This window comes from Nicotiana attenuata, unplaced genomic scaffold (genome assembly GCF_001879085.1).
Source record: "Nicotiana attenuata strain UT unplaced genomic scaffold, NIATTr2, whole genome shotgun sequence".
NCBI classification, from domain to species: Eukaryota; Viridiplantae; Streptophyta; class Magnoliopsida; order Solanales; family Solanaceae; genus Nicotiana; species Nicotiana attenuata.
In genome coordinates this window covers 162,383-174,677 of record NW_017672079.1, presented here as the reverse complement: position 1 = coordinate 174,677, position 12,295 = coordinate 162,383, and positions in this window count along the sequence as shown.

Sequence of the window (12,295 nt, the reverse complement as noted above, 5' to 3'; positions counted from 1 at the left end):
CTGGTTTCTGCTAGATGTTTCTTCATGTTCTGTTGCTGAGGAACAGGGTCATGAACAGGTTCTTTTAGGGAGTTTATTTCAATTTATCCTTGATTAGTTCCCCCTGCCAGGTTGCCATGAATTGAAGGACCTGTTCCTTCTTTTGTTGCCACTTGTGCTGAGGCTTCAGTCAAATCCTTTACCAATCCAATGGCTTCATCTTCATGTTCCTGTCTCTCAGAAAGAATGTTAGTTTCATCAAATACTACATGTACACTTTCTTCTACACACAAAGTTCTTTTATTGAACATTTTATATGCTTTCCTATATGAAGAATAACCCAAGAATACTCCCTCATCACTTCTGGGATCAAACTTACCTAGGGAGTCTTTTCCATTATTGTGCACAAAGCACTTGCATCCAAATGCCCTAAGATGGTATATATTTGGTTTTCTCCCTTTAAGTAACTCATAGGGAGTCTTCTCTACAAGATGTCTAGTCATGCATCTATTGATAATGTAACATGCAGTGTTCACACCCTCTGCCCAGAAGATGTGGGGCAGTTTACTAGAAAGAAGGATGGTCATGGCCATGTCTTCAAGGGTCCTGTTCTTTCTTTCAACTACTCCATTTTGTTGAGGAGTCCTAGGGGCATAGAAGTTATGATCTACACCATTTTCATCACAGAATTCAGCAAACTTTGCATTTTCAAATTCAGTTCCATGATCAGACCTAATGGATGCAAGTTGATTTCCTAACTGTTTCTGAGTTTTTCTAACAAAAGCAGTAAACATGTCAAATGCTTCATCTTTAGATGTTAGAAATAGTACCCAGATAAGTCTAGAATAATCATCAACAAGTACCATTACATATTTCTTTCCACCTCTGCTCATGGTTCTCATTGGACCGCAGAGATCCATATGGACAAGTTCCAACGACCTGGTTGTGCTTACCATTTTCTTGCTTTTGAAAGATGATCTTACCCGCTTCCCCCTTGCACAGGCCTCACAAACTTTGTCTTCCTTGAACTTGATGTTAGGTAACCCTATCACCAAGTCCTTAGAGTCTAATTTGTTTAGCTGATGTAGACTGGCATGACCAAGTCTTTTGTGCCACAGGAGGGGATCATTATCCAACAGACTTAGGCAAGTGAGTTCATTTTCTGAAAGAGTAGACAAATCTACAATGTAAATATTGTTAACTCTTTTTCCCTGCAAAACAATCTTGTCAGTGGTAAGGTTAATCACAAAGCATTTGGTAGAGGTGAATGCTACAAGGTTACCTCTGTCACACAGTTGTGACACACTTATCATGCTGTATTCAAGCTATCTATCAAGTAGACATTCTCAATGGAGTGAGAATCTGTCATACCTACCTTTCCAACCCCAATGATCTCACATTTCTTCCCATTACTAATGGAGACATTACCTCCTTTTAAGTCCTCAAGTGAAAGGATCAGGTCCTTGCTTCCAGTCATATGTTTTGAGCAGCCACTATCCATGTACCATATTTGGCTACTTCCTTTCACTTGGACCTGCAAAAAGAAATCAGGGGTTAGTCTTAGGAACCCAAACTAGTTTGGGTCCCTTTTTATAGGCAAAGGGATGAATCAAATTCCTTCTTGCCCACCCAGGCAACTTATTTTTTCCTTGAACAAAAGCTTTGTTCTTTTGACTGGCCTTTTCTTTTGCATTACATTCATCTTTGTAATGGCCAGTCTTGCCACAGTGTGTGTAGATTTTATTCTCAAGAAGTGTGAAGTACTTGCTTTTATGGTCCAACTTTGGTGCTTGAGTCCCATAGCCAAGTCCTATTTTGTTGCTACTGTGATGTTCTTGTAGCCAGGAAAGTGTATCAGAAGCCTTGTTCCATTTGCAAGTTCTGTCTAGTTCATGTTTTACCTTCCCTAGATCTTCTTTTAAGACTTTTATCAACTCATCCTTCCTGTACAACTCATCCTTCATTTTTTCTAAGTTTTCTTCTAGAGTGAGAAGTGTATGATTAGCTTTCTTCTTACCTGTTCCTAGTTTCTGTTTTAAGTTCTCAGACCTCAGTTCTAGGATATTGGTGTCAAGTTCAAGAACCTAGTTCTTCAACTCAGCATTTTTGCTATCACTCTCATTAGCCCTAGACTCTAGATTTTTGCATTTGGCTTTTAGGATCACACATTCCCTAGACAGATCTTCCTTCTCATTGTTAATTATCTCAGACTCATCAATGAAGTCTAGCAATAGCTCATACAACCTTTCTTTGGACAGAAATTTAATCTTGTCTTTGAGATGAATGATACTTACCTCTTGTTCATCATCTGATTCTACGATGGCCATAAGTGCTTGTTCATCTCCGGCTTCATATTCTGAGTCCTCATCTGAAGTTTCTCCTAGGGCAGCAACCATAGCCTTTGTTGACCCTTTGTTCCTTCTTGGTTGGACCTGTTCCTTCTTCCTGTTCCTTCGTTCAGCTCTTTCCTTCTTCCACTCAATCTCCCATTGAGGACATTTCTTGATCATGTGATTAGTTTTACCACATTTGAAGCAACCCTCATTGGTTTGTTTTTCAGGAGCCCTTGGTTTGTTGAAGGTTTTTCCTCTTGAAGAACCCTTTCCTCTCATCAGGTACTTTTTGAAATCTCTTGTGATCATAGCCATTTCATCATCCTCCAGATCTGAACCTTCAGAAATTATGAGAGCCAGACATCTTTCCTTCTTGGGTGCATCCATTTTCATGTTTTGCCTTCTCAGTTCATAGGCAGTGAGATTTCCAATCAGTTCATCCAACTTGAGAGTAGCAATATTCTTTGATTCCTGAATAGCAGTGATTTTGCTTTCCCAATAGATTGGCAGAACCCTTGTCAAAATCTTCTCAACTTTGTCTTCTTCAAGAATAATCCTTCCAAGAGACTTAAGTTCATTAGTCAGTGTGGTGAACCTTGTATGCATCTCTTGGATGGTTTCTCCTTCCTTCATGGTAAAATTCTCATATTGAGAATGCAGTAGTGTTCCTCTGGACCTCTTTACTTGAAGTGTTCCTTCATGAGCCACTTGCAAAGTGTCCCAGATTTCCTTAGCAGTGGTACAACTTTGGATCCTACTGTACTCGTCTGGACCTAGTCCACACACAAGCCATTTCTTGGCCTTGGCATTCTTCTCCCATTTCTTCAAATCTTCAGCAGTGCAGTCAGCTCTTGTCTTTGGCACATCGACTCCTTCAACAGTCTTCTTTGTAGTTGCTAGAGGACCATCAGTGACTATGTCCCAGAGTTCATAGTCTTCTCCTATGATGTGATCTCTCATCCTGTTCTTCCACCAAGAATAGTACTGACCATTGAAGAGTGGAGGCCTAGCAGTGGATTGCCCTTTCCAGTTCCTAGGTGGTGCACTCATGTTGATATTTTCCTAAGGTGTTAGCCTCTTCAAGGATAACCTGCTCTGATACCAATTGATGATCTAAACGTCAATACCACACAAGAGGGGGGGGGGTGATTTGTGTGGTACCCAATTTTTGCTCTAGAAGAACCTGGTTCTTCTAGGTGTTCTAACTACTACTATTTGCGGAATAATAAGTACATAAAATAAAGAACACAGAGATTTTTACGTGGAAAACACCTGGCTCAAAAGGTGAAAAAAACACGACCTACTAATCAGTAGGATTTTCCCAAACTTCCACTAAAATCACTGAGCTAAAACAGCATTTACAAAAACTCTTTGTAAACCTAAGGATTAACTCTAATCCCGTTGTAGCACACAGCCTCAACTGTTGCGACAACTTCAAGTTAGCTTATAACTTGACCACTCTAAGTACCTAATACAATTGCTTCTATGAAAGCTGAAAGGTACAACTTTAAACCACCTACTACAATTGAACTAGAATAAGAAATAACACAATGGAACTGGTTCTTCTATCTCGTTCAAGCAGCTTCAGGAGTGCACACCCAAATCTCACATAAATTGCTTGCAAAATCGCCTTGCTCTTTTGCTCTCAATTTAGTTTAACTTCTGCGTATGTGCATTACCTGTAAAAGAGAACAATCACTGTCATTTAATAGGTTAGTAATCAGAGTTTGATTAGGACTCAATTTCTAATCTCCTATCGTAGTTGAGTCCTTGAAGATCTCAAACTCCAATACTATCTTTTATCCTGGATTGTGTTCTCTTCATATAAGGAGACTTTCTCCCCTTATCCAATATGCAACATTTTCGATCAGATCAGGAGATATTGCTGCTTGATCAGTAGGACTTATCTCATTCACGTGCATCTCACATGTATAGGTTGATCAAGACTGTGCTTCACAAGATGGACCTGGTCCATGACTGAGTTCATTTGTCATTCTTCAAAACGTCACCTGTTCTTGGGCCAACAGTTCTCCAAGATTGATCTCAAGTTAGGGTATCACCAGTTGAAGATTAGGGACTCGGACATTCTTAAGACAGCTTTTAGGACCCGATACGGTCATTATGACTTCCTTGTGATGTATTTTGGGCTGACCAATGCCCCAGCAGCGTTTATGCATCTGATAAACAGTGTGTTCTAGCCTTATCTCGACTCGTTTGTTATTGTATTCATTGATGATATCCTGGTGTACTCTCGTAGCCAGGAGGAGCATGCCCAGCATTTGCGGATTGTGTTGCAGCTGTTGAGAGATGAGAAGCTTTATGCTAAGTTCTCCAAGTATGAGTTCTGGCTCGGTTCAGTGGCGTTCTTGGGGCACGTGGTGTCCAGTGAGGGTATTCAGTTTTATCCGAAGAATTTAGAGGTAGTCCAGAGTTTGCATAGACCATCCTCAGCAACAGAGATTCGTAGTTTTCTTGGTTTGGCGGGTTATTACCGTCGGTTCATGCAGGTTTCTCTTCTATTGCGTCGACCTTGACCAAATTGACCAAAACAGATGCTCCTTTCAGGTGGTCGAATGAGTGTGAGGCGACCTTTCAGAAGCTCAAGACTGCCTTGACCACAGCTCTAGTGTTAGTTCTACCATCAGCTTCTGGTTCATATTCAGTATATTGTGATGCTTCTTGGATCGGTGTTGGATGTGTTTTGATGCAGGAGGGTAAGGGGATTGCTTATGCTTCTCGTCAGTTGAAGCCCCATGAGAACAACTACTCCGTTCATGATTTGGAATTGGCTGCCATTGTTCATGCATTTAAGATTTAAGGCACTATCTCTATGGTGTGTCTTGTGAGGTGTTTACTGATCATCGTAGCCTCCAACACTTTTTCAAATAGAAGGATCTTAATTTGAGGCAGCAGAGATGGTTAGAGCTGCTTAAGGACTATGATATTATTATTCTCTATCATCCGGGGAAGGCCAATGTGGTGGCCGATGCATTTAGTATGAAGGTAGTGAGTATGGGTAGTCTTGCATTCATTTATGTTGGGGAGAGGCCTCTTGCAGTTGATGTTCAGGTTTTGGCCAACCAACTAGTGAGATTGGATATTTCGGATCCCAGTCGGGTTTTAGCTTGTGCGATTTCTTGGTCTTCCTTGATTGATCGTATCAGAGAGTGCCAGTATGATGATCCTCATTTACTTGTCCTCAAGCACAAGGTTCTACATGATTTTGCCATAGATGTGACTATTGCAGATGATGGAGTATTGAGGATGCAGGGTCGGATATGTGTGCCCAATGTAGATGGTCTTCGGTAGCTAATTCTTGAGGAGGCCCACAGCTCGTGGTATTCCATCCATCTGGGTGCCGCGAAGATGTATCAGGATTTGAGATAGCATTACTGGTGGAGGAGAATGAAGAAAGATATAGTAGTGTTTGTAGCTTGGTGTCTCAACTGTCAGCAGGTGAAATATGAGAATCAGAGACCAGGTGGTTTGCTTCAGCAGATGGAGATTCCAGAGTGGAAGTGGGAGCGGATCACCATGGATTTCGTAGTTGGGCTTCCATGGACCTTGAGGAGGTTCGATGCTATTTGGGTGATTGTGGATCGGCTGACCAAGTTCGTGCACTTCATTCCTGTGTGTACTACCTATTCTTCAGACTGGTTGGCAGAGATTTATATCAGAGAGATTGTTCGCCTTCATGGGGTTCCAGTTTCCATCATTTCAAATAGAGGCACGCATTTTTGGAGGACCGTGCAGCGAGAGTTAGGCACTCAGGTGGAATTGAGCATAGCATTTCATCCTCAGACGGACGGGCAGTCCGAGCGCACTATTTAGATCTTGGAGGACATGTTGCGTGCGTGTGTTATTGATTTTGGTGGTTCATGGGACCAGTTTCTGCCGCTCGCCAAGTTTGCTTACAATAATAGTTATCAGTCGAGTATTCAGATGGCTCCATATGAGGCTTTGTATGGGAGGCGGAGTAGATCTCTAGTGGGATGGTTTGAGCCGGGAGAGGCTAGGCTTTTGGGTACAGACTTAGTACAGGATGCTTTAGACAAGGTGAAAGTGATTCAGGAGCGGCTACGTACAACGCAGTCAAGGCAAAAGAGTTATGCTGATAGGAAGGTCCGTGATGTGTTTTATATGGTTGGGGAGAAGGATCTACTGAAGGTTTCACCCATGAAGGGTGTAATGAAATTCGGAAAGAAGGGCAAGGTGAGCCCTCGGTTCATTGGGCCTTTTGAGGTACTTCATAGGATTGGGGATGTGGCATATGAGCTTGCCTTACCACCTTGCTTGTCGGGGGTGCATCCAGTATTTCATGTTTCTATGCACCGAAAGTATATCGGCAATCCGTCTCATGTTTTGGATTTCAGCATGGTACAGTTGGACGCTGATTTGACTTATGATGTGCAGCCAGTGGCTTTTTGGAGCGGCAGGTGTGCATGTTGAGATCAAAGGATATAACTTCAGTGAAAGTGTAGTGGAGAGGTCAGCCCGTGGAGCAGGATACTTGGGAGACCGAGTGGGAGATGCGGAGCAGATATCCACACCTATTTATGGCTACAGGTATGTTTCTAGACTCGTTCGAGAACGGACGTTTGTTTAAGAGGGGAGGATGTAATGACCCGGCCGGTCGTTTCATGAGTTATAGCCCCGTTTCCCCCACTTCTGCTTCCTTTTGTGTTCTTCAGCTGTATTTTATTGTATCGTGTTGGTTGGTTCGAGTCCGAAGTGGTTTCGGAGTGGAATGAGACACTTGGTCTCCTATTTAGAAGCTTAAGTTAGAAAAGTCAACCGGATGTTGACTTATGTGTAAACGACCTAGGATATGAATTTTGATGGTTATGTTAGCTCCATTAGGTGATTTTGGACTTAGGAGCGCGTCCGGAATGTGATTTGGAGGTCCGTAGTAGGTTTAGGCTTGAATTGGCGAAAGTTAGAATTTTGGCGATTTTGGCCGGCAGCGGAAATTTTGAATCAGGGTTGGAACGGAATTCTGGGAGTTGGAATAGGTCCATGGTGTCATTTTGACTTGTGTGCAAAATTTGAGGTCATTCGGATGTGACTTGATATGTTTCGGCGTTGTTTGTGGAATTTGGATGTTTAGAAGTTCTTAGGTTGGAATCCGAGGGTAATTTGGTGTTTTGATGTTGTTTTGAGTGATTCGAAGGTTCGACTAAGTTTGTATAATGTTATGGGACGTGTTGGTATGTTTGGTTGAGGTCCCAAGAGCCTCGGGTGAGTTCCGGGTGGTTAACGGATCATTTTGGCCTTGAGATGTTAGCTGATCTGCTGTATTTTGCGGTTGCTGGTTTTCTCTTACGCGTTCGCGAGGCAGGTCTCGCATTTGCAAAGAGTATCTGGAGTGCGATGGTGAATTGTTCTTCACGTTCGCGAAGTAAGGGACGCGTTCATGAAGGTTCATGAGTAGAGTGCAACGCGAACACGAGAGGTGTATCGCGTTCATGTAGAAGAGAAGAGGCAGCTAGGATCCCCATCTAATTGGTCTACGCATTTGCGAGGAGTGGTCGCGTTCGCGATGGGTTGAGTTGGCAAGGCATCGCATTCGCGAGTGGGTTATCACATTTGCGAAGAGTAAAAATGAGGAGGCAGTAATGTTGTTCTACGCGAACGCGAGAGGGAAGCCGCGTTCGCGAAGAAGAAAAATCTGGGCAGTAGTGTTAAATTCCAAAATCGAGGGTTTGAGCCCATTTTTCATATTTTGAGCTAGAGACCACGGATTTGGGCGATTTTTTAAGGGATTTTCAGGGAATTGAATCGGGTAAGTGTTTCTTGTTTGGTTTTGGTTAAATCCCATGAATCTATTTTTGATTTTATCATTTAATTTGTGAATTAGGGTGAAAAATTGGGGGAGAAGATGAAGTGTTCTTGAGTTAGAATTTTGGGGTTTTCAATGGAATTTTGTTATCAGCTTTGAGCAAATTTGGTATGGTTAGACTCGTGAGTGAATGGGCTTTCATGTTCTGTAATTTTTGTCGGATTCCGAGACGTGGCCCGGGGGGCCGGGTTTGAGCCGATTTCGGTTTTGGGGTCCATTTTGTTAGTTTTTCTTGTGGAATTCATTCCATTAGAGTATATTGATGGTATTGCTCTGGTTGTGAATAGATTCGGAGCATTTGGAGGCCGAGTCGAGGGGCAAGAGCATCGCAAAGTAGAGATTCGATCAGTTTGAGGTAAGTAACGATTGTAAATCTAGTCCTGAGTGCATGAAACCCCGGATTTTGTGTCATGTGACTATTTTGAGGTGACACATATGCTAGGTGACGGGCGTGTAGGCGTGCACCGTTGTGGATTGTGACTTGGTCCGTCCTGTATCTATTGTAAAGTTAAAAATTTTGTTGAAACTACATGCTTCTTACTTGTTTTAGAAAGAATTTCTGTAAATTAGGCTAGATGCCATGTTTAGGCCTTATGCCAGAGTTGTTTGAACCCTTAGAGGCCTTTTCTTGATATCCTCTCATTGTTTTCAATTGAAAGTCTATACTCAGTCATGTTTATACTGGTTTATTTCATAAATCAATCTCTACTAATCTATTTTTGATGCATCATATAAATATTGTTTGGGCTGGAAACCTTGTTTTTCTTAGAGCCCGAGAGGATGGAGAGGTTTATGACTGAGTGAGGCCGAGGGCCTGATTTGTGAGGATATTTATGGGATCGGTCTGCACACCGCAACAAGTTTTATTGATTCATGATTGTGTGAGGCCGAGGGCCTAATTGATTTATACCATGATTATCTTGATATAGCGCTTGGGCTGAAGGAGCCCCTTCAGAGTCTGTACACACCCCCAGTGAGCGCAGGTACCTACTCAGTGAGAGTGCCGAGTGCCGAGTGCCTATTGCTGAGTAACTGGGAGGCATGAGTGATGGTGAGGTTTGCCCGAGGGGCTGTATACGAGTGATGGTGAGGTTTGCCTGAGGGGCTGTATATGAGTGATGTTTGCCCGAAGGGCTGCTTATGTTTTCATCATTTTTGCTCACCTTTGCATTGAACCTTATTTGAAAGCTATTGAAAGAACTGGATTTAAACAAGTTGATTTTATTTAAACTATGGTTTTAAAAGCATGTCGGATTTTACTAAGTTTTAGTGATATGAACTTTACTTGTGTTATTGCTCGTCACTACTTCTCAGGCTCTATTTACTGTTTTACTTGCTTACTGAGTTGGCATACTCACGTTACTCCCTGCACCTTGTGTGCAGATCCAGGCGTATCTGGATACGGTAGCGGTTGTTGACTATTCCAGTTGCAGATTTTCTCGGAGTTAACAAGGTAGCTGCCTGGCTATCGCAGCCCTGCTCTTCTCCCTCTTATCTTCCTTTAGCTGTATTTAGTTATTTTTCAGACTATGTTAGTCTCGATATTGTCATACATATTATAGTAGATGCTTATGACTGGTGACAGCCTAATGTCGGCCTTTCTTTTTCGCACTTTTGTTTGATTTGAACTCCTTATGAAGATTTTATATTAAATAGTTTTGGAATTATCTTGAAAATGAAAATATCGTTTTGTTTTGGGTCGTGACATAACATTTAGATAAATCTTAGAAGCTTGTGACTTACGGTGTTCCGGGTCTTGGGAGGATTTTGTGTATATTTGAGAATTGATTATTGTATATGCCGAGCGGTATCTCTATCGTTTATTTAAATTATCTGTTGCTGTTAGTTGTTAAGGTTTTTGCTTCATTGTTGGTTATTTCCGCAAATGTTAGGCTTACCTAGTCGTTGAGACTAGGTACCGTCACAACATTTCACGGAGCAAGAATTTGGGTCGTGACATCAAGCTTATACGTATAATTTTGTAGATAAAACTCAAAATTTTGTTAATAATCATAGAGATATTTATGTATTTTGTTCCTTTATTATTTTTAAATAAATATTTAGAGTAATTTCTTATATCTAAACTCATATTTTTAAATAGTACTCATATGGTGAAGACTTTGATAGTTTGCACAGATATTTGTATATGTGTTTTCTGAATTAGCTTAAATTAGTATTTAGAATAACTTCATATATCTAAGCATTTATTTATGAATAAGTACTCATATATTTAAAAAGAATTATGGTATTTTTAGTGCACAATGACCAAAGACTCCAAATACGTACGAAATATACTAACATTGCAAAAAAGGAAATAAAATACTTTTAGTAGTTGATGACATCATGTAACTAATTGTCCACGGAAAAATGATAGATTTATGATTTTATCACTAAAAAGATAAAATACTAAAATAATTGTTAATTTTTTAAGAAAAATAAAATTCATCGTTAATTTCTGCGCTAACGTTTAGCTAAGAAATATTGTTACCAACAACATAACAATATTCATCTTAAGTTTTTAAATATTTTTTTAATTATATCGGATATATAATATATTTATATTTACAATAAGAATTAAGAAATTAATATGATTGATATTTACCTCTTACTTACTTGGGAAAAATTCTCTATATATATATATATATATATATATATATATATATATATTATGGCCGTGATAACGCGCAACGTTGCCGCTAGTCAAGTCAATAGTGAACAAGACATGTATCGATTTTTTTTAACTTTCGAAATAGTTGATTTTTATTTATTAAGTAAGAGGTAAAAATTTAATAAAATAAAACGTAAATAAATATGAGAGCAAGTGTGGTGTGATAAACACTCAAAAACTATCTAATGTCTACTAGCATATTTCCATGATCTAATATCACAAATGTATGCGCTACTAGTAGAATATACAAAACGCTCAACTACTGTCTGAAATAGAGTAGACAGAAGAAAATGTAAAAGAGAGACTCTGGGTACTGCAGGACAGACTCGGAAGCAGCTCACCACTAAGCCTCGGGGTATTGGGGGTGCATACCTGAAGGGTCACCAGATGCACCTGCCTCTGATCCTGTATGATTAGTGCAGAAGTGTAGCATGAGTAAATAAACAACATGTACCCAGTAAATATCCAGTCTAACCTTGAAGAAGTAGCGACAAAAGGTTGACATCGACAGTTACTATGAGCCAATAATAATATACAAAAATGTTAAATAGGCATTGAATATGTGAATAATAAAAACAACATGACACCAAGCAGTAAATAAATGGTTCTCTAAATGATAGTAAATTCCAAAATCCCCGTCTAACACATACTAGTTCTTAATAAATTTCGGTCATCAGGTAGATTATAATCTCTCAAGCAATAACATAATATCAAGTGTAAATGACTCCGAGTAATACCACACACGATTTATGCCGAGGTCGTACGACCCGATCTGAAAATATAGTGTGTGCACTGTCGAGGGTCGAACGACACAAACCATAGATGCATCTATTAAAATGTCGAGGCAAATGGCCCGCTCCCATGAGAATAGAGAAGTTTACCTTGCTCACGGAAGTACTTGCGGCGCGGTAGGACATGGATTTCTCAGAGTTATTAAATATTTTTCAACTCTTTCCCGAAATAAGAAATCAAACTTAAAAGTTTTCAACCTTAAAATCTCTAGTCTTAGCTCTATTTAAGATAATTAATATGCACAACAAACATGACAATACAATTAAAGCATGATGTAAATCTAAGACTACCCGGACATCTCCTGGAATATAGCTACGCACGGACTCTCATCACTAGTGCATATGTAGCTCCCCGCGCATGTAATTCACAACAAAAATACACCTACGGGGATGAGTTCCCTCTTACTAGGTTAGACAAGAGACTTACCTCGTTCTCAAGCTCACTTATGGTCCACAAATACGCTCTAACTCCTCAACAAGCCGGAAAACCCGAAACTAGCCAAATATAATATAAATAAATCAATATATACTCAAAAGTAACCATTAGGGTAATTACCCACCCATAATTAGAAGATTCCTAAAATTCAACCTCAGGTCCACGTGCCCGAGTTGCGGAAATTTTCGAAGATAATTGTTATCCATAACCTCACGACCTCAAATAAATCATTTTTACCCAATTCCATAA